The sequence below is a fragment of the Chelonia mydas genome, chromosome 1 (genome assembly GCF_015237465.2).
Source record: "Chelonia mydas isolate rCheMyd1 chromosome 1, rCheMyd1.pri.v2, whole genome shotgun sequence".
Taxonomy (NCBI): Eukaryota; Metazoa; Chordata; order Testudines; family Cheloniidae; genus Chelonia; species Chelonia mydas.
Window position 1 is genome coordinate 160856355 of NC_057849.1, and position 23680 is coordinate 160880034.

A 23680-nucleotide genomic window follows, 5' to 3' on the forward strand; every position below is an offset into this window, starting at 1 on the left:
GGCTCCTGGCAGTGTAACAGCCCACAGCTATCAGCCTTGGTAGCTCTGTTGCTCACTCTTGTTAGCATGGCGTTATTTATCTGTTTTAAATGTTTGGGATCCCAGCACATGGCTGCCAAAGCGAGTGATGCACTAAAAGTTAATACAATCCTAGGGGAAATTATAGTGACAATTGCCTGGTAAATTGCCTCACAGGCCGCCATTGCAGCACCACTCTCCCAGTTCCTTCCCAATGCTCACCCTCCACAATGAGGAATCCAGGAGGGAAGTTATGTTGTCACCACCCCATCCTGTAGCACCTGCCCTTTCTTCCTTCAAATCTTCCCACCTGCCCGTTCCCTCTTTCTCAAGTAAATAGGATGAGGACATTGGCACTGATTTGTTCTTTCCTTTTCCAGAGCTGTCTCTGCCTCTTCTTGGCTCACTCGTGTAATTAAACAGCTGGCGTAAATAAAAATGGGAGAGAAAAAAGATAGCGAAAGCACAACAGGATTTATTATTGGCATGAGCTGGGAGACACCTTGTGGGTTGAGTTAAAAATCTTGTGCAAACGGAGGTGTGAATGAGTCCCACATTTGAGATAGCTGTAAGAGATGGTTAGGAGGCCACGGCTAAAACAAAGCCTAACAGAATCTGCTCAGAAACTAGCACCAGGTGGGTGGAAGTTTCCACTGGGTATTGTGTACGGGTGTAGGAAGGGGGGAGAGAACACACAGAAAACTGGAAAAGACTGAGCTATCTTGAATGAGCATCTGAAAGCCCAGTGGTCGACTCTGGAGAGGTTTTTGCGTTGCGGGTGTAGGCTACAAGTAGGCGCTTAGTGCTGAAAGCAACAGAAGCTGTTTCCTGTTATTTATACATTCTTTGTAAATAAGCAAACCTGCCTCAAAGACATACCTGACGATCACCCATTTCTACTCCCAGCTGGAATATCCACAGGGCCCCAAACTTTGACCAGCTGCTCACGACGAAAAGGGGCAACATTACGTACATTTGTGGGGTTGGGCAATTGCGCATTACGGTTTTGGTTTAGCAAGGGATTTAAGCACAGGCCTAGCTTAAAGCACATGAGTAGACCCAGCTGTAAAATGAGAATAATGTTCCTGACCTCCTTTGTGAAGCATGTTGAGATGTACTGATGAAAGTGTTATGTGGGAGAGAGATATTTATTATTTATGAATAAGGTCAACGGAACTCCTTACATGCATACAATTAAGCATGTGCTTAAGTACCTTGCTGAATCACAGCCTAGCCCACCGTTCAGGCAGAATTTCTTGTTTGATACCTTCTTCTCCCATTTTAGAACATCAGACTGACTCATCTACAGCTCCTCATTTTCACCAGAGCTGTCTGGACATTGTTTTCGTGTTAGAGGTGTCCTGTATTACATCTGGATTTATATGAATCCAGAACAGTAGCAGAAGAGTCCATCATAACCAATGCTGTTACAAGGCTACTAAACAAAGAATGCTGGTAACTTAACAGGCCATAGGCATTTAATCAAAGCTCTCTGTTTGTTCCTAATGAATGTATTCACAAGTCTCTGAAACATAGACCACTGGGGCCTCCCTATACTGGGGGGCAGAAGCTAAAGGGCAGGACACATGACCCCCGAGCATGCTCCAATACGTCTGTTAGTCTATAAGGTGCCACAGGACTCTTTGCCATTCTCTAGTATGAGTATCATCTAGTGGTCACATGTTGCATTAAAGGATAGTGCTGTTGATGTCATGATCAAGAGTTGTTTAGTAGGTAGCCTATTGTGGAAACAGGATATGAAGCACAGAATGGTATTGCTGTCATGCAGACACCATTATAAAGCTTTGCTACTTAAATTATATGACTAACAATTGTAGGATAGGAGCCAAAAATGTGCACATTTGCCCACGACAAATGATGCAAGCCTCTTTGTTTCCCCAAGTTACAATTAAAGAGCCATATCCAGTCCTCTAATGTCAATGGAAGATTCAGATGAGAAACAAAGGCGGGATATGGCCCACAGATAACAATTTTTTAGTTGGCTGTGGTAACTGCTATGTGAAGAGATCTTCATGTAAAATGAATCTGGAAATAGCCAGGTCGTGACATTTTGAAGACTGCGGGCAATATTTTCCACTGACTTATTTCTTTTCAAATAATTGTTTCAAGATGACAGCTTTGACCAACTCTTGCTGTGGTCAGTGCCTCTCAGTATCCATACAGCATTAGAACATGGGATCATGTTGTAAAGGAATAGTATGAGAATGATGGGAGAACTGCAAAATGTTTGGAGGTTTGATGCAGCTGACAATTCAGATTTTTGGGTGATTAGCTGCCTCTATTCAGTCTGTCCTGTTGGAACAGAGCTCTCCCAAAGCAGGCCTCCTCACACGGTTTTAATCTTTGCCCCTCCCTTCTCCGCCCACTCCCTTGTCTATTTTCACCATGTTCTATGTTTGTCTAAGGGCTTGCCTAAATGCAGAGTTGCACCAGTTTAACTGTACTTTATTGAAAACTGTTAAATTTGTAAGCTGGCACTTCAAATGTGTTTCCTCGTCCTGCTTGCAGGCTAGGGGCTCTCTAGGGAAGCGAGTAATCTGGGCCTTGCAGCCGTCAGTCTACAGCCAGTCAGTGTAAAGTGGGGTGAGTTGTGCCTCTGTTTTAGGGAGCAGTCTGCTTTCTCTCTTGCTCTGTTTTTTGTGTTCTTGTGGGGTATCGTGCTGGATTCTAAGACATAAAGGGGTGTCATGACATGAGTGTCCTACAAGAGTGTTTTATGTTATCTAATTTGTCTGTTCATATGCCAGGACCATAAACTAGAGCTCTAATTTTAAATCAGCTTAGTTAAACTGGTGCAAAAGGCTGTGTAGACCCTCTTATTTGGGTTTTCACCAGGCTTATTTCAGTTTAGCTTGAACTAATAAGGAACGGGTTTAAAGCAAACTAAAATAAGCCATTTTAAAACTGAAAGAAGAGTGTCCACACAGGGCTTTGCACCAGTTCAACTAAACTAGTTTAATTAAACTGGTGCAAACTTATGTAAACAACCATTAATTTACCTGTAAGTTCTTCAGGGCAGGGACCATGGTTCTTTATTAAATCTCTGTGAAGTCCCATGCAAAATGGTGCTGCTATATAAGGGTCAGATTCTGACATCTGTACAACGAGTAGTACCTTGCTTTTCAAGCAGGTTCCAGTGGGACTACTCACAGAGCGAGGTGCTACTCACCATGAGTAAAACTGGAAAGTTTTGGCCCCAAATCTTTCATAATATAATAAAGATACCCACTGCTTCCTGTTTTGATGAAATCAGAAATATTCTACAGGAAGTCTTTTAATGGTATTTGAATATTTGTAGTTTCTAGCCTGGATGAAAAAATAAAGGCATACACACATTAAAAATAATCCATTTATAAATATTTATTGAACTTGTAGCCCCTTCTGTTCCATTTGTTTCAAGGACAATCCACTTAGGCCACTAGTTCAAATCCACCCACGGTCAGTAGTGACCAAAAGTTGTTTGGTGTGTTGTAGGCTCTGCCATCTCCGAAGGGAGAGAACTCCATTTTTTATCTTCTCCACGGGTTTTCCTTTGTGTCCCTCTTCTGTCTCAGGCCACCTCCTCTCTCTCTTTCCCGTCCATTTTTCTGACTGGCTCTTTCCCTTTAAATTGCTTCTCTGCCTTTGTTTCTTTCTCATTCCAGCCTATGTATTTCTGCTCCTTGTGCTGCTTTCCTGGGTCAGAGGCACAGCATGTGGGAAGGCACAGGCCGACGCTGTGAGGGCTCCAGGGGAAAAATAGTGGGTGCCTAGCGCACACCAGCCACAGCTGTTTGGCAGCTCAGGGAGGACTTGGGGGAGGGCAGAGAGCAAGGAATAGTGGGCTGGTGGGGCCTTGGGGAGGGGGCAGAGTGGGGGCAGGGAGAGGGGTCGTGAGAGCGGAGCCTTGGGAAGGGGGGAATGAGGGCAGGGCCTCAGGGGAGGGAAGAATGGGGATGGAGCCTCGGGGCAGAGCGCAGGTGGCGCACCCTTGGGGAAAAGTTAAAGTCAGTGCCTATGTGGGAAAGGAGCCTGAGCAGAGGAATAGAGACATACCTAATATGTCAAACCACCCCTGAACCCTACCTCCACTGTTCAACTCCACAGCGGGCTGGGATCCCCCCTGAACATACCAACAATGAGAAAAAGTCAAGGTAAGGAAACTGCCCCTTCCTTCCACTTCAGCCATAGATAAATCCAACTCTCTATGTTGTTAATCTGATTCATGGTCCAGCCTCAGACTCTGGGTGGATAGGGGGATGGGGCTTTTGGATGAGCATTCTAACCATCCTCTTCCTCAATCAATTATCATCATCTGTCAGTCATCATGATCATCACATGCTGAGGAAACTAAGAATCATCCAAAGACTGATGAGCTCATAAATAACAATTATTCTGAATTGCTTGAAGTATAATTATGGGCAGAAAATTGACTCTGCAAAGGTGGCACCTTCTTACTCAGCAAATCTGTTCCCTGTGAGAATTCAGGGTTCCATCTGCTGACAAAAAATGTTTTTACTGCTTCTTACGCTTGTTAGATCTTCAGAGCCAACGCAGCTATGACAGAGTGAGCTGGATTCTATTCTGGTTCATGCATTATCAACAGACTTGTTAACTATGTTCCAATGGAAGCTTCTTTTTAGTAGTGCTGATGCCTGAAACAAAATGGACCCCCTTTTGACTTTTACATCTCAATTTATCTCTAAAGAGCTGGCCTGGAGAAAAATGTCTTTTCATTAGTAAGTTGATTTAGCTGGGTATGATGTCACTGAGAAATAATACGCATGTAGCTCCATGGTGGCATTTCTACGGCTCCAGTTTTCATATTATAATCACAAAGCTGGTGTGCAGGAAAAAAGTGTGGGTACAAATTTTGCAAGCACAAATGATATCTGCAAAAAGGGAGCCCAGACTTCTGCAAACGTAGGTCAAAATATTGAACGATGTGGTGACAAACACAGCCCAAAAGATTCCCACCCCAAACAATAGCTTTATATTTTCCCTGCAATCACACCTTCAGGCAGAGGTGTGACTGAAGAGATGAGCCTTATACCAGTCTATACATAGTATACATTTGAATGGTGGTAAATATACATGCCCTCTTTAGTCACTTCTGGAGATGCTTTTTAGCTGAACCACTTCCACTGTTTATATCCATAGCTGGATCAGCATCTCTTTTGGCCAAACAGCATGGAGTATCATTAACAGTGACTCCACATCCTGCCTTTGCCTTAATGGAAGCCAACCCATTGGAGATGGGATGGGAAAATGTGGACTTAAGAATAACCTGTATTAAAGAAAAGAAGAGCAGGTGTCTATGTTTAGCTGCCCGAGACTTCTATCACTGGACTAAATCAATCAGTCATAATGGAATTGAGCTTTATCTAATTACACTCTTTGTATAATGTGAGCAGGTGGCAAATTCCATGGTAAGTAAAGGGTGTGGAGCTGCCCTGCGGTGGCTCACAAGCATGAGTACCAACCTTAGGGCAGGAAGCAGGGCACAAACCCCAAATTGGTTGTGAGTTCTATACTTAGATTTCACCAACCAATTATCAAGTATGGACTCCTCACACACTATAACAGCCTTACTATGGAGTCACAGACAGTCTCCTTGGGTACTCTGACCTAACTTTCCCCCCATGTAAGCTTGCCTTTGTGATAGATGGTCCCTTACACCAAAAATCACAACAATATTCAGGTTACTGCCAATCCTAAAGAAACAGTCACTTACCTCAGGCCAGTTGCACTTTAGATTTTACACCAAAGACAACATTTCTAGCCAATCCTATAATAAACTAACTAACGCTTTATTAACTAAGAAAAAGAAATGTGAGTTATTTACAAGGTTAAAGCAGGTAAACATACATTCACAAATGAGTTCCAGTCTTAAGTTTAAAAGGGAATAGAAGCTTCTATAATAAACAAATTCTATGTGTCCTTTAGGGCTAATCCAGGCCAAGCACTGGGGATCTTCTGCCTTATGTTTAGTAATCCTTGGCCCTCAGAGTCCAAGCATCATTAAAGATACTTTCTTCTTGTAAGGAATTTTTATCCCCTTCCCCGCAGTGTTCAAGCTGATGGGATGAGTTCAGGCAAGTTCATGAGTCTCCTCTTCATGGAAGTGGGAAGGAATGCATTTAACAAAGATTTTGTTCTTTGATGTATCACAATGGCTCATCTGGTTTCAATGGGCCTTCTTGGTGGGCAGGGCCTAACCCCTTCTGTCACAAGCCAGCATTTTACATTAACGTTTCTTTCCAGTTTGATGGCTTACACAATTACAGAGGATTACAATGCAAACATTTAATATCACTTTATAACCTGAGGTAAAGATGTTATCAGTGAGATTAATACTTGCAACATCCTACAAGCATTTCATAAATTCTAAACTCTAACCACATTTTTATAACTCTCTAATACCTATTTTAACAATACTAACACACAGGTGAGCCAGACTGGTCTCCAGCTATGTATTTGTCAGTCTTCACGTGAGTCCTACGGGCATTTGCATGAGCTAGCAACTGGTCTGCCAGTGTCACGAAGGACTCTTGTAATTCACTCCACATGTTTGCTGTGTAAGTATTTGTATTTTACTTATGGGTATGGACAGTTACATGAAGAAACCGGATAGTCCTGTTAGAATAACACACAAACAGGCCTGGATTCAAACCAGCCCTTCACCTCACATCTCCACTTGAACTAAGACAGAGGACTAGGACCAGCCGAGTGGCATGGTAGTGTAATAGTATAATGAGATGGGCTGTAGAACACTTTGGCTCAGAACTCTGTTTCCCCAAGCCACTGAAAACCAGAGGTGTTGTGCTGATGACATATTTGACCTGTGAAAGAGGCCTGTGTATTGGACTGCCCCAGTGGCACAACACCTGCTATCTGATCCTCCGTAGCAGAGAGTGGGTACAGCATGGAATTATTAATACCTTCCATCCACTATAGCACAGAAATTAATGCACAGAAACAAAGCTACTATGTTACAAATAAAAGCATTAATGTGAGTGTCGATGACTCTGAAGATCCTTTGGCACATGAAATTCTGGGTGCCTTTCCAGGCCCATCAACAGCACATTGAAAGGTCCATAATTTTCTAATTTCAGTAAAAGGAATTTTAAAACAATTAGCCTGCGTTCTTCCTAATGTCCCCACACACACTTTGCAGGCTTCCCCTGGCCCTTCTACATAGCAATGCTGTAAGGACGCATTCCGTTCACTTTGAAAGGCTGCATCGATCCTAGCTGTAAATAACAGCTCAGTTCACAGGGATCTTGTTTATTGTTATAAGGCTGATAACACTCCCAAAGCTCTTAATTAGTGTAGAAATCTGACTAAAAGTTCTAGAAGATTTAGGACACTGTTTAGAAGATCAGACTTTTCACTCTACATGTGGGCCAGAGCCTCGGCTGGTGTAAATAGCTGTATGTTCATTGAGGTCAATGAAACTATGACAGTTTACACCCGCTGAGCATGTGGCCCATATATTTTTTATTGAAAAGCAGTAAATATTTCACTGCTAGCCCTGCTGATAATTATGGCTTGCTCTGGGCTGCAAAACCATGCTCTCTTTTTATGTATATAGGTGATATTTTTGGATATAGTTCCACAACTCTCCTCCTGGAGAAATCCTGCATTTTCTCCCTCTTCTGCCCTGCACCCCAACACTGTCCCCTGACTCAGCTTCCTCATGAGTTGTTATTATGGATGCTGCTATTCTGCCCCAGGCCATTTTCATGCTTCAGCAGAAGCATAGTGATGAAGGGCATGAAGCGAAGGAAGTTACTGGCATTACATTTAAGATTTTTTCATGCTTTCAAACTCACACCTACTTTTGTTCACAAGAAATACCAGCACTGGAGCACAATCTCTAGTGCCAGATCCAGATTGCAAAATCCAGTGCAATCTGCAGATGACTTCAGAATGGGTTGTCCCTCCACGTACAATTCAGAAAAGGAAAACAACGAGGAGTCCGGTGGCACCTTAAAGACTAACAGATTTATTCGGGCATAAGCTTTTGGGGGTAAAAAATCCACTTCTTAAGAGAAGAATGCTGTTACTTTACTTACTCTGGTTGGATTTTGTGTTTTATGGTGGCAGTGACTTTAGATCACCATTATCATCAATAAATAGTATGGGACTGAGCCTCACAGCAAGATTTAATAATATGTCTGACCATCATCTCCTAGCAATGGCTGCTGCTTCTTAAAGGCACAAACACCATGATGCAATGATTATGATAGCACTAGCTTCTAATAGCCTCTGTCTGACTTACTTCCTGCTCTCTTTTTGAATAGGTAGAAAGTTAATGATGCCCTTTCTTATTTTGGGGTAATCCTCAATCTCAAAAACAACGACCCCTCACACACACACATACTGCCCCCAAAATCTTTCCCTCATTCCTGGCAAAAGACGGTACATAATTCTTGCATAACCTTTGACTTTTGAGGCTCTTCACTCTGTTGATTTGCTTGTGTCATTTTAAGTTGGGCTTTGTCTAGCCTAAATCACAAGCCTTAATAGACTTGAGAAGAATGCAGTTTAGATCCAGTAGAAAGTGCCATGTCTCAGTCCTTGTGTTGTCCTGTTGTGTTTGATTTAGTTTTATTGGCTTTTAGAAGATGAACACATAAGCTGCCCAGCATGCTATCCCGGCTTTAAATGTACAGAATCTATCACGATCAAAGTGTGGGCTGACTGAGCATTAGGGTAGTGAGAATAAAGAGCATTGCTGTTGCTAGCTAGACAGCATCATACTCAGTGAGGAATCTGGGGTTGAGGCCCGAACAATAACAAGCACTAGAAGTAAGAATAAGCCAACTGGTGCTGTCTGGAACCTTTGTCCCTTCTCTAGCCTGCCCTGATGAGTTTGGAAAAAGATCAAATAAGGAGAACTTTCCCATACACCTCAACTTGGCCGTGCTCCTCCTTCCCAGATTGCTCCTCAACATACTGTGAGTTTCTTCCCAATCCACCTTCCTTAGAGCCCCCCCACCCCCAATCTCTAGCAGGCTAACAATTCCAGGAGACCATCACCTACCCATACAAGCTGCACTTCCAGCATACCACTGCAAAATGTTTAGGATGCCTCATTCTTACTTCTCATTCCTGAAGGCTGAATGACACGATCCACACTGCAGGCTGCTGGAGTAAGCAGACCAGATTCTAATCCAAATGATACATGGGGCAGATTTAACTTAATTGTACAGTTGGTTGAAAAACAGGACATCATTTGGGGGAAATTGTTCCTGATTATTTTCTCCTTTCTCTTAAATTGAAGTCTGAAATTTTGAATTTTGACATTTTTTGCTAGCTCCCTAGCTAATCAAAAACAAGATGAAATGTTTTTTAAAATTGTCCCTGACATTTTTTTATTTGAAATTTCAATGAAAAATTTCATATAAATTGTGATTTACAAAAATTGTTGTCGAGATGGACTCAGTTGTCTTCAACAGAGCTACACTAAATTTTCAGGTTTCAGAGTAGCAGCCCTGTTAGTCTGTATTCTCAAAAAGAAAAGGAGGACTTGTGGCACCTTAGAGACTAACAAATTTATTTGAGCATAAGCTTTCGTGAGCTACAGCTCACTTCATCGGATGCATGAGCTGTAGCTCACAAAAGCTTATGCTCAAATAAATTTGTTAGTCTCTAAGGTGCCACAAGTACTCCTTTTCTTTTTACTAAATTTTCACTGGGCTAACCAAGATAAGAATAATCTGTCCCAGCCAGTATAACTCCCATGGCAGCACCTGATCTAAATTAAATAATGTTGTAAACTGTTTGTGAGTTACAAGTTGGTCATAGAATGGGTATAGATAGTAAAGTAGTTTAACTTGCACTGATTCGGTATTGAGAAGGCATGCAAATTGAATGAAACACCCACAGCCAGGCGGCAGAATGGGGTGTAGCAAGCAGCAACAGGAGGGTGCAAAATAAAGTTTGGTAGGATAGGGTTGCTTCATCTTACATACTCTTTCCTGTTCCAGTTGTACTCTTTCCCCATTCTTTTGCCTCAGGGTAAAGGCAAGGCTTACTTTGAACAAGAAATGGTAAATTTCTTGTTGAATAAAGAGAGCAAAATCGGACAAATACATTTCTGAACACTGGTATTTTCTATCCTGCTTTGTGAATGTCTGTTGACTATTTTTAAAAGCAACTCATCTGTAATCTACAGAGCAGCCGCAGAAAACAAAACCCCAGGCATAATCTGTTTTCATATATGCTCTGTCCAGCAACAAATATCCATAGAGAATTAGGAATTAGTTTGTTTTCCTACAATCAAGCCACAGACCTTATGATGGATATATTTACTTAGCCACCTTTACTGAAGATATATATGGCAACAAGTGTGTACCTTCCATGTTGTACAAACCTAAAATTCTGATAATATTATGTTACCACATTTCCTTGGATGACTGTGTCACATGTAGCATGCCTGTGGTTATTTGCTAGAGGAAACAAGCTGAAGCCACTCCTCTCTCTACTTATGTTCTTAAAATATTTAAATGCAGGTGTCAGCTTGGAGCTAGCTTAATTTAATATCCAAAAGAGAAGCTGCTCAAAGGACAAACCCAAGTCTGCAATGTAAGTAGCCAACTAAAATGTGTATACATTTTATTACCATTGTTACGAGGCTTTTGTATCTGGATTTTTACATTACACAGTGATATATGGCCACAATTTTCAGCAGTAACTGACTTTGAATGCCTCACTCTTTGGATACCCAACTTCAAAACATCTAAAAGGGTATGATTTTCACAATATGCTGAGCACCTACCTGCTTGATAAAAATCATCCACCTTCAAAATGTCTCAAGTTGAGCATCCAAAAATTGAGGCACCCAAAATCACTAGTCATTTTTGACAAAATAGGCTATATATATATATAATTTGTATGTATTTAGTGTGTTCATATACTTGTGTGTGTATTTCTCTCTATAGCTCTGTGTGTGTGTGCATACATTTCTATGTATGTTTATGTGTATAGGCATACGTTGCTTGCACTTGCTAGGATCATCTAGGTATATCTCATCAAATACATTTCCTGCCATTGCAAGGGCCTCAGGCCTAGGTCCTTCCTGTTCCCTGCCTGTGGCACACAATTGTTTAGCATCCTGAGGGCAGCAATACTTTAGTCTAATCCATTTTACTGGGCTCAATACAAGGGTAGCTGCATGAGGTTTTGTGGCCCGTGATATTCAGGAGGACAGACTAGGTGATCTCCTGTGCCCTTAAACTCTATAATTCTGTGTGTGGGTGTGTGTAATGCACACACACCTTGTCAAAGAATATAAATTCCCAATTCATGCAGGGGGATTTTGTACACACAATTTCAGTTGCTACAAGTACTGTCCAAAAACTAAATGTTTAATTTCTCCTTGAGACGAGCCAGTTTGAACCCGAGGTCAATAAAGGGTTGGTCCTGCACCAATGAAGTTCATGGGCATTTTGCCATTGGTGTCAATAAGCACAAGATCAAGCCCAAAACGCCTGTTCCCTCTTCCTTTATTGTACGTGTTCGCAGGTGCTGTTCTTGTCAGTTGCTTTACATCTTCTGCAAGAAAGTCCTGAAGAGGCTGCTGAATACAAGTCAGAGTGTGTTGTATGTTTAACCTGTTATTAATTACGTGTTCATTACAGTAACGGCTGGTGCTCCATCTGCTCTTGTGACGTCAGCAGACTCAAATGCTCGTTGTTGTTTTCTGCAGGCACGATCGCACACTGTCGTTTTTTTCTGTTATATTTTGTTACGTATCACTACTATTAACATTGTCAGGGCAGTTTCAGCTAAAATACAGCATTCAAAATATGCCCAGAGTTTTTCACTGTTCTATGGGCCAGCGAGTCCTACATTGTTCAGACGTCTCCACTGTGTCTCTACTATACCAGTGTTTTAATTTCTGGAAAGTGGAACACAACTGATTTTTTAAGTGAGTGGTCCCGGTGACATTGCACATATAAAAAGAATGTTATTGAAACAATAGATCCCCAGCCCTGCTCAGTTGGTGGCGAGAGGCTGTGATACTGGCTTAAGTGGTCCCCAGCGTTTGGGAGAATCTGTGCATGGTGTAATGCTGGCATATGCACTGCCCATGGAGCTGGCTGGGTGAGCTAAGGGAAGCAAGCTGCACTATCTCAAAGGATAGTATAGGATGCAAGGTCTTTCTGAGTGCCTGGAGGCTGCAGCAAAGGATTGGAACTCCTCAGGCATAGTATAGAGCAGGCCTGCACAACTCGTAAAGCGGTGAGGGCCATATTACTCCAAAGAAAACAGCGGAGGGCCAAAGCCCCCCGGCCCCGTGGAAACACCTCACCCCCACCGCAGCACTGCCCAGCCTCGCAGAAATACACCCTCCTTCCCCACCACCCAGGGCCAGTGCAACTTCCACCTTGCGCCCATCCCCTGCCGGAGTGTAGCAGCGGCAGTTCCCCCCACCCCGCCCTGAGGCACCCCCCCCGTGCAGCTCCCTGACCCCCATCCCCATTGGCCCGGGGAGCTGTGCAGCAGCTCCCCACCCCAGCTCACCTCTGTTTCGCCTCCTCCCCAAGTACACCGCAGCCGCTCCACTTCTCCCGCCTCCCAGGCTTGCGGCACCAATCAGCTGTTTGGCGCCGCAAGTCTGGGAGGGAGAGAAGCAGAGTGGGACGGCGTGCTCAGGGGAGGAGGCAGAGCAGAGGTGAGCTGGGACGGGGAGCAGTTCCCCTTGCCCCACCTTGCCCCACCCCACCGCTTGCCTACTCACCCCCCGTGGGCTGCACAGTGAGCCCACCTACTCACCCCCCGTAGGCCACACAGTGAGCCCACACGGGCCAGATGCGGCCCATGGACCATACATTGTGCAGGCCTGGTACAGAGAGAGTATTAGTTTCCTAATATAAGATGAAAAAGCCTAAATCATCTTGTTTACTTTTGGAAAATCTTCCTTAGTCTGATAACTTTTTGCTACTTTCCAGGCCACATGGAATTGATTCCCTACTAAATTACTCATCTCTGAAAACCAGGGACCATAAAGACACCTTTCATGTGTGGATAGTGTCATGAACACAGATCTCTGCCACAACTGAGCTCAGGTAACGTTATCAGATTTTGAGGATGGGGGTCGTGTTCTGTGGCCAGTTTAATTGAATTTGTTGTTGTAATTTCTGGCACTATATATATAGTGTCAAAGTTCCTGCACTACCTTGGTGGGTCTTGCGCTTATTGGCGGATTTGCTCACCTTGGAGCTTCACGGCAGCCCTCAGCTTGGCCGTTTTTCTGAACCCACAGTCCAGGTCGACTCCTCCTGTGTCTGACCAGGAGTTGGGAGGATTTGGGGGGAACCCAGGCCCGCCCTCTACTCCGGGTTCCAGCCCAGGGCGCTGTGGAATGCAGCTGTCTAGAGTGCCTCCTGGAACAGCTGTGCGACAGCTACAACTCCCTGGGCTACTTCCCAATGGCCTCCTCCCAACACCTTCTTTATCTTCACCATAGGACCTTCCTCCTGGTGTCTGATAATGCTTGTACACCTCAGTGCTCCAACAGTCCGCGTTCTCACTCTCAGCTCCTAGTGCCTCTTGCTCCCAGCTCCTCGCACGCACACCACAAACTGAAATGAGCTCCTTTTTAAATCGCAGGTGCCCTGATTAGCCTGCCTTAATTGATTCTAGCAGCTTCTTGATTGGCTGCAGGTGTTCTAATCAGCCTGTCTTACTTGTCTCCAGAAGGTTCCTGATTGTTCTCGAACCTTCCCTGTTACCTTACCCAGGGAAGAGGGGCCTACTGAGCCTGGGGCTAAGATATCTGCCTTATATTACTCTCCTATAGCCATCTGGCCCGACCCTGTCACATATCCCCCCCCCGCTCAACACTACGGGGTTGGGCAACTTGGGACGTCAGGCAGTGTACTCGTGACAAGCCATCTGCATTGCCATGGTGGCTTCCAGCCCGGTGTTGTATGGTGAATTGGAAAGGTTGTAGGGACAGGAACCATCTGGTCACCCTTACGTTCTTCTCTTTATTTCGCTGCATCCACTGGAGGGGTGCATGGTCAGTCACAAGGGTAAACTGTCATTCCAGAAGGTAATAACATAGTGTTTCCATGGCTCATTTCACAGCTAGGCACTCTCTTTCAACCACAGCATACTTCTGCTCTCTCAGGAGGAGTTTTCTGCTGAGGTAGAGGATTGGGTGTTCTTCATCTCCGACCATCTGCGATAGGATCCCAATCCTACTTCAGATGCATCTGTTTGTAAAATGAATTCTTTGTTGAAGTCTGGGGCTATAAGCATTGGGTTACTGCAGAGGGCTGTCTGTAGATCCATGAATGCTTTCTCTGTGGCATCTGTCCACTTCACCATGCCTGGACCCCGGGCTTTTATCAGGTCTGTCAGGGGACTCGCTCTTGTAGCAAAATGGGGAATAAATCGTCGGTAGTACCCCACCACACCCAGGAATGCCCGGACTTGCTTTTTCCGATTCGGCCGGGGCCAATTTTGGATAGCCTCTAGTTTATTTAGTTGGGGCTTGATCACGCCCCTTCCTACAATGTGGCCAAGGTATTTAGCCTCGGCTAGCCCTATAGCACACTTGGCTGGGTTGGCTGTGAGGCCAGCCTGTCTTAGCGTGTCCAGAACTGCTTCTACCTTTCCTAAGTGGGTTTCCCAGTCAGGGTGTGAATAATCACATCATCCAGCTTTGCCACTGCATAACTGGTATGGGGCCGTAGGAGCTTGTCCATAAGACGCTGGAAGGTGGCAGGTGCCCCATGCAGTCCAAAAGGAAGAACAGTATATTGAAACAGACCCTCTGGTGTAGAGAATGCCGTCTTTTCTTTCGCATCTTTGGCAAGGGGAATCTGCCAGTATCCCTTTGTTAAATCAAGGGTGGTCAAAAATCGGGCATTGCCCAGGCGGTCAACTAACTCATCGATACGGGGTATGGGGTATGCATCGAATTTGGATATCTCATTCAGCCGGTGAAAGTCATTACAAAACCTAGTGGTGCCGTTGGGTTTGGGCACCAACACAATCGGGCTTGACCACTGACTGTGGGACTCTTCGATGACTCCTAGCTCCAACATCCTTTTTACCTCTGCCTTGATCTCCTCCCTTTTTGCTGCTGGGACCCGATAGGGCATTAAAGTTACCTTTGCCCCAGGGTCTGTGATAATGTGGTGATATCACAGAGGGACCTAGACAAATTGGAGGATTGGGCCAAAAGAAATCTGATGAGGTTCAACAAGGACAAATGCAGAGTCCTGCACTTAGGACGGAAGATTCCAATGCACCGCTACAGACTAGGGACCAAATGGCTGGGCAGCAGTTCTGCAGAAAAGGACCTAGGTGTTACAGTGCACGAGAAGCTGGATATGAGTCAACAGTGTGCCCTTGTTGCCAAGAAGGCCAATGGCATTTTGGGATATATAAGTAGGGGCATTGCCAGCAGATCGAGGGACGTGATCGTTCCCCTCTATTCGACACTGGTGAGGCCTCATCTGGAGTATTGTGTCCAGTTTTGGGCCCCACACTTCAAGAAGGATGTGGAAAAGTTGGAAAGAGTCCAGCGGAGGGCAACAAAAATGATTAGGGGACTGGAACACATGAGTTATGAGGAGAGGCTGAGGGAACTGGGGATGTTTAGTCTACAGAAGAGAAGAATGAGGGGGGATTTGATAGCTGCTTTCAACTACCTGAAAGGGGGTTCCAAAGAGGATGGATCTAGACTGTTCTCAGTGGTAGAAGAGGACAGAACAAGGAGTAATGGTCTCAAGTTGCAGTGGGGGAGATTTAGGTTGGATATTAGGAAAAACTTTTTCATTAGGAGGGTGGTGAAACACTGGAATGCGTTACCTAGGGAGGTGGTGGAATCTCCTTCCTTAGAAGTTTTTAAGGTCAGGCTTGACAAAGCCCTGGCTGGGATGATTTAATTGGGGATTGATCCTGCTTTGAGCAGGGGGTTGGACTAGATGACCTCCCGAGGTCCCTTCCAACCCTGATATTCTATGATTCTATGATTTTATGCTTCGGTGGTCTGGCCTGGTTTGGTTGAAAACACGTCCTGGTATCGGTTGATCCTCTCAGTTACCTTCGTCTTCTGGTTTGGTGTCAGATCAATGGATATCCTGATCTGCTCCTGCATATATTTCCCTGGATCGGGGTCTCTTGGGCCACTACACACCCCTCTCATTGGTGCCAAGGTTTAAGAGGTTAATGTGATAAATTTGTTCTTGTTTCCAGCGTCCTGGCTGCTGCATCTTGTAGGTTACTTCCCCCACGGGTTCAACCACCTCATAGTGCCCCTGCCATTGGGCCAAAAGCTTGCTTTCTGCCGTGGGTACCAACACCATCACCCAATCTCCTGGTTGGAACTGTCGGACTTTTGCCTGGCGATTGTAATGGGTTCGCTGAGCCTCTTGCGCCTTTTCCAAATGTTCCCGTACAATAGGGGTGACCCGGGCTATCCGTTCTCGCATCTGCAACACATGGTCAATTATATTTCTCCCCTCATTGGGTTCCTCTTCCCAGATTTCTTTTGCAATATCTAGTATGCCACAGGGGTGGCGTCCATATAGTAATTCAAAGGGGGAAAACCCAGTTGAGGCCTGAGGTACCTCCCGGATTGCAAACATAAGGTAGTGTAGTAGGGTGTCCCAATCCTTCCCGTCTCAACTTACCACTTTCCTTATCAATGCCTTGAGGGTTCGGTTAAACCTTTCCACCAGCCCATCGGTCTGCGGATGATAGACTGAAGTTCTCAGGGTATGTATATGGAGCAGCGAACACAGGTCCTTCATTAGCTTCAACATAAATGGGGTACCTTGGTCTGTTAATGTCTCCTTTGGTAGCCCCACTCGGGCAAAGATCCCCACCAACTCTTTAGCTATCGTTTTAGAGGCTGTGTTCCGCAAGGGGACGGCTTCTGTGTAGCTAGTAGCATAATCCAGAATGACAAGTATATATTGGTGGCCCCGGGCTGTCTTCTCCAGGGGTCCCACTAGATCCATGGCTATTTGCTCAAAGTGGACCTCTGTGATGGGAAGGGGTACTAAAGGTGCCCTCAAGTGGGGATGGGGACTGCGCAGCTGACACTCCGGGCAGGACGCACAGTACCTCCGCACTTCTTCATGTACTCCGGGCCAGAAGAATCATCTCAGGACCCGTGCCAGGGTCTTCTCTACCCCCAAATACCCCCAAAAAAGATGACTATGGGCCAGACTTAATACAGCATTCTGGTGTTTTTGAGGTACTAGGATCTCATGTACCTTCTGCCCCTGTACTGGAGCAACCCGGTATAAGAGATTCTTCTTCATTATGAAGTAGGGTCCTGGTCCCTGGGTTTTCCCTTCCACGGGGACCCCATCTATTTCGGTCACCTCCTTCCTAATGTTGTCGTACCTTGGGTCTTCAGCCTGGTCCTGTCCAAAATTTCCTCTCCCGGGGCTAACCTGCCCGAGATCTAGGGGGCCAGTCTCTGTTGCCTCTACTGGTTCAGAGGCATTAGGGTGTGGGTCAGACTCAGGTGCTTCTCCCTCCTGGGTGGCCTCCTTTTCAGCTGCTTGGGTCCGCCTACCTATGAGAGCGACCCTCTGGCTTTGGGCCAGTATTCGGGTTCCCAAGGCCTTAGCTGCCCTTCTTTCCCTTTTCATCTTTCTACACTGTCTGGGAGTGGAAAACAAATCTGGGGATATTTCAGAGAAGGTTGGGGGTTGACAGTCTACTGTGGATGCCTCACTACTTTCAGGGTTTCCCCCTTTCTCCAATTCCCCTACTGGGAATAAGTCTCCAAACCCTGGGAAGTCCCTCCCTATGAGCACTGGGTATGGGAGTTTAGGGACTATACCTGCTGCTACCTCAGTAGTGTTCCCCTGAATCTTGATTTTTACTGGGATGGTGGGGTAATAACCAACTGTCCCATGGACGCATGTTATCCCCGTACGCTTAGCCCACAGCAGCTGACTACGCTTCACGAGCTTCCCCGAGACCAGTGTGATAGCACTCCCCGAATCAACCAGTGCTGTGGTCTCTATCCCATTTAGCTTCACTGGTCTAGTTTACATATGTGGGGTTAGTGAGACCCCACAAGGTGGATTAGGGAGCATGGGTCTGTCCAGTTCCCCAGGTTACACTGCATAGGCTCCTCGGCATTGGGACACTGTACAGCTATGTGTCCCCACTCCCTGCAGGTGTAACATCTGTATGGAGCCCTAGGCGTTCCCCGGTCTCTGGGTTTGGGTAGTCTAACATCATGGTCCTCTTCCCCCTCAGTGCTCCAACTCTTTGTGGCTTCTGGTGGGCCTTCAGCCCCTCTCTTTTTCCACCTGGGTTCTCCTGGTGGCCCAGTCACCCAAGCTCTAGGGCTTGGTGCTGCTAGTTTAACCCAGGGTGCTTCTTCCTTAACTGGTCGGGTCAGCTCCCTCGCCGTCCTTAGCCTTTCTACCAGCGCGTCAACCTCGTCGTAGGTGGAGGGTTCGTTCTGGCTTGCCCAGGCGCGAAGGTCTGGCGGTAGTCCTCTCATGTACCGGTCGATGACCAGAACCTCTAATATCTCCTCCGGACTCCGGGACTCAGTTCGTAACCACTTTCATGCGAGATGGATGAGGTCATATAATTGGGACCGCGAGGTTTTGTTTTCCTGGTACCTCCACTCATGATATCACTGGGTCCACACTGCGGTCGTTACCCCAGATCTGGCCAGGATCTCTGCTTTCAGCTGGGGATAATCTGCCGCAGCCTCTTCAGGCAAATCATAGTAGGCCTTCCGGGCCTCCCCACACAGGAATGGAGCGAGGATGCCAGACCACTGTTCTCGGGGCCAAGCCTCCTGCAGGGCTGTCCTCTCAAAGGCCAGGAGGTATGCCTCTACATCATCCTTCCGCGTCATTTTCTGCAGCCAATTGCTGTCCCGAATGATCTGCGTCCCATCATGGCCGCGGTTCAGCTCTGTAAGGGCCTTTACCTGGTTTACCAGTTCCCACAACATAGCCCGGTCTTGAGCAGCCTGGTCCATCAGCAGGCGATTAGTCTCTTGCTGCAGCCGCACTGCCTCCTGTTGGGCGGCTGCCTAGACACGAGTAGCCTCCTGATGGGCAGCCGTGGCTTGTATCAGTGCCTGCACTACCTCCTCCATTGTGGTGAAAAAAATAAAAATAGACCCTCTTTTTTTTTTTTTCCTTCCAAACACCCTCCTTCTTCTGCCACGCTGTGGACACCAGATCCCACTTCCGACACCAGTTGTGACAAAGTTCCTGTGCTACCTTGGTGGGTCTTGCGCTTATTCGCAGGTTTGCTCACCTTGAAGCTTCACGGCAGTCCTCAGCTTGGCTGTTTTTCTGAATTCACAGTCCAGGTCGACTCCTCCTGTGTCTGATCAGGAGTTGGGAGGATTTGGGAGGAACCTGGGCACACCCTCTACTCCAGGTTCCAGCCCAGGGCCCTGTGGAATGCAGCTGTCTAGAGTGCCTCCTGGAACAGCTGTGCAACAGCTACAGCTCCCTGGGCTACTTCCCAATGGCCTCCTCCCAACACTTTCTTTATCCACACCATAGGACCTTCCTCCTGGTGTCTGATAATGCTTGCACACCTCAGTCCTCCAACAGTCCGCGTTCTCACTCTCAGCTCCTAGTGCCTCTTGCTCCCAGCTCCTCACACGCACACCACAAACTGAAGTGAGCTCCTTTTTAAAACCCGGGTGCCCTGATTAGCCTGCCTTAATTGATTCTAGCAGCTTCTTGATTGGCTGCAGGTGTTCTAATCAGCCTGCCTTAATTGTCTCCAGAAGGGTCCTGATTGTTCTGGAACCTTCCCTGATACCTTACCCAGGGAAAAGGGACCTACTGAACCTGGGGCTAATGTATCTGCCTTCTATTACTCTCCTATAACCATCTGGCCCGACCCTGTCACAATATATATATATATATATATATATATATATATGTATGTATGTATCTATATATATGTATGTATGTATCTATATATCTATCTATATAGATATAGATAGATATCTGTATTTTGTAAGGATGTATTTGTACCAATCTAAATTGATCTACCATTGATATTTGTCCCAAATGCCCACTGAGGTGTGATTTATTATAATCCACCTGCTACATTTTCGGTACCTGTCCTTGTGCTTGTAAATCTGTGCTTGCTATTATGAATGTGTCTGGTGTGAAGTGGAAAAGTCACACACTGGACTCGGGTCACAGGGGCTATTTGAATGTTAATAGCATTCCAGATGGCCCAGTCACAACCATGAAGGCAAGGTAAACACAGCCATTAAAAGATAATAGTCCCAAGGAGGGAGGGAGAAGGTTAACCAGTGATCGTTAACCTGAGTCATTCAGGATGTTCCTGCAACTTCAGGTGCCCAGTCGCAGTTAGCATTTCAGTTGATCAGGCTTCCTAATACTCACCAGGAAAGGAGCTGGAGAGGAAATGGCATACTGTCTTCAGTCAGGAGTAATCGTCCTCACAGGGTGAGGAGATGCTATAAAACAGCTCTCCAGGGAGAGAGGGTCCAGGCAAGCTGGCTGGAAGGGAAGAGGAAGGTTCTAACTGGAGATGCAGCCTGCCCTGAGGTTGGGTCCTGAGCATGATCTCTTCCCCGGGTAACCCATATTTAATACTGCTGAATGGCTTGCATGACTTTGCTGTGATTAAAGGGCAGTGCTGGTTTGAAGGAGCTTTCTCTATTGCCCACCTCAGATGTTTGATATTTAACTTATTTTTATTTTGGTTCTTGATCTCCTGTACTTCTTTAAAATAAGTGTTACTTTGGTTTCATATGATATGAATTGGCTCTGACTGTTTTCTAGTGGGGGAATCAATAGAGGGGGCCGGATCCTCAGCTGGCATAAATCAGCATGTCTCCATCTAAGTCAGTGTTGCTACACAGATTTGTGCAGTACCAGCTGAGGATCTGGACTGTAATATCCTCAGAGAATCAAGGACAAAGGAAAGAAGTGAGTTACTGGTCATATAGGAGAGAGAAATGGTGGCTTCTATTTATGAAGGATGTCAGAGAGGCTTCTGTGTGTACAGTGTGGGCACTAACTGGACAAAAAAACTTGTAGCTAACTTGGTACCATCACAGCTGTCAATGGTACGTCCACTCATTGAACAAAGGTAGAATACAGCTTTTGTTTGCCTCTCACTTAGTGTTATTATTAATAATCATTTATTATTTTTAGTACAGTAATACCTACCAACCCCAATCACAGATCAGGGCCCCATTGTGCTAGATATTGTACATGCATGTTGCACACTGGGGTAATGCCACTGATTGCAATACAGTTGATTCTGATTCAAGCACTGTGAAAACAGAATCCCCTCCATGGAATTTTCTGTTTTCTTTACCAGTGTAATAGCCAATACATTCACCCCTTGATTTTTGCATGAACCCCTTGCTGACTTTATGGGAAGTTCTGTGCATGGAAGAACGGTAGATTGTGGTCAGTACATACCAACTGTGGTTATTACTTGTTTTGACTTGGGGCGGGGAAAGTATTCTAAAATGTGTTCATATCAGTGTCAGTTCAGAGCTGTCCTTGAGGAAGCCGAAAGCATGAAATAGGCTCCTTACAGTTGCTTTCTTTATTTCCAGAGTGGAATCATAAAATGGATTTAAATCATTCGGAAACAAACTCTGTCCTGCAGAATTTTCTCGAGATGTACGTGGAAGAGAGGAAAAATGTTAGGCTCAATAATTTCACCAGCCCGGCCTTGAAGGAGCAAGAGGAGATAACGGCCTCTTTTTACATCCTTATCATCGTTGGATTTTTTGGCTTCCTCCTTTTCTCCCTGATGATCAGCAATATTGTTTCCAACAAGCCTGAAAACTACATTGACTATCTCTATTCTGGGAAGTTTAACAGCCAGGGAAATGAAAGAGGACTTCAGAGAAAAGAAAGCAAAGACACGTCGGTAACGATTAGCGACGAAGTGATGGTGGACCCTAGCAAAACTAGGGAACGGCAAAAAACTGACAGTAATAACAATGAGCCTGAGACACCAAGCCAAGAAACAGCTCTGAGAAACGTATGAAAGAGCATTGATGGGCCTTCTTTAAAGAAGGAACAGGAATCAAAAGATGATTTTATTGTTCACAAAAGTGAGATACTGGTAGCACTGTCTAGTGTCAGGACATAGCACAGCTCGGTATGGTGCAAGCTTCCCACATGCAGCTGTGAAAGCACCTCCTCAATCCTGAAGTGCAACATAATGCCCTTGTGATGCCAGTGCTGGGCCTGTGCAGAAGTGACTGGAAATCAAGTCCAAACTTGTGTGACTCTTTTATATTCTCTTTTCTAATGTGTTTTTATAATGCGTCTCTCAAAAGAATGAAACGCCTCCCTCCTTATGCTCCTGTCTTGCCACTGCATGCGCTGGTGGCTTTTCTAGCCGTGTTGGCATTATTATTATTGTTCGTTATTTATTTATTTGGTTAGCACCAACCACCTCTTCATGGCTGTATGCTATACAAAAATAAAGACCGTCAACAGTCTCTGGCAAATGATGCTGTGGTCTAAGGCAGGACTGCTATGGATCCACAGGGTCTGGTCTGTGCCTCCACCTGTAACCAGTGTCTTGGGAGTGAGCCCTTTAATGTGCCAGGCCCAGGGCCCTACACAGTTCCACTAGGGCAGGCCTATCATCCCCAAGGCTCTGAGACTAGTCCTTAAGCAACAGCGATCCCTGACTCTCTCTCTGGGTGACTCCCTGCAACAAATCCAGACAAACCAGACTCCTGTGGGAGGCTTGTACTGTACCCCTTCAGGGTGCAATGCTCTCAGGGAGTATTTGCAGTGACACCAGGGAGCCTTCTCAAAATAAGGTAGCAGGTTATTAGTCACCTGGCATACAGCATCTGAAAGTCCTTAGGTGAGCAAAGAGACGCAGAGATTAAGCCATAGTCCATTCTGGCCAAGCCAGTGCCATGAGCCAGACAAGCTGTAATAGAATCCATCTCCAGCTGCCTCACCCTACCTCTTTTTCCTTAGGCTTTGTCTACACTGGCACTTCGTCAGCAAAACTTTTGTCATTCAGGGGTGTTAAAAAAAACCACCCCCAAATGACATAAGTTTTACCAACAAAAAGTGCCAATATGAACAGCGCTTTGTTGGCAGGAGTGTTCTCCAAACTGGTCTGGGGACGGTCCTCCCATCCCCCAGGAAGCTCCTTTGTGTGTAGAAATAGGAGGGGCTACTGGTGCTGGAACTGTGGCCCCACCTCCTACTCTTCCTCTTTCCCCTGAGGCCCCACCTCCTGGCCAGGCTGGGAACCAGAGCTGGGCCATGGTCAGAGCTGCCCAGGGAGCAGCCCCTGGCCCATGTCCCCACCCCCTGGACTGTGCTGCCCAGGGCAGGTGGAGGGTCCGGGGCTTCCCACAGCAACCCAGGCTCCCTGGGTGGCTCTTACCATGGCCTGGCTCCGGCTTCAACTTCTGGCCTGGCCAGGGGTCGGGAGGCCTTGGGGGAAGAGGATGAGTGGGGGAGCTCCACGGCGAGAGGGAGCTAAGGCCCACCTCAGCCCTCCTCCCCCACACACACCGGGAAGACTAGCAGGGACAACATTTTGCAGTGTGGGAGCTGATCACCTTATCAGCACTGCTGCTGCCGCTCCGCACCTGCCCTAGGCTACTACGTCCATATTAAAAAGTGGACAGGCATGGCCTGCCCAC

General features: G+C 46.0%; 1 long non-coding RNA gene across 2 annotated transcripts; it reads left to right on the top strand.

Moving 5' to 3' along the window:
* Positions 1 to 2477: 2477 nt before the first annotated feature.
* LOC114022636 lies at positions 2478 to 22977 on the top strand. Of its 2 annotated transcripts, XR_003566660.3 has the most exons (6): positions 2478 to 2622; positions 4126 to 4172; positions 6467 to 6596; positions 10539 to 10611; positions 12981 to 13097; positions 21605 to 22977. It is a non-coding gene; the product is annotated as an uncharacterized LOC114022636 (long non-coding RNA). The 2 variants fall into 2 exon arrangements; XR_006287955.1 differs by lacking the exon at positions 2478 to 2622 and having other exon boundaries at positions 3969 to 4172.
* Positions 22978 to 23680: the final 703 nt, after the last annotated feature.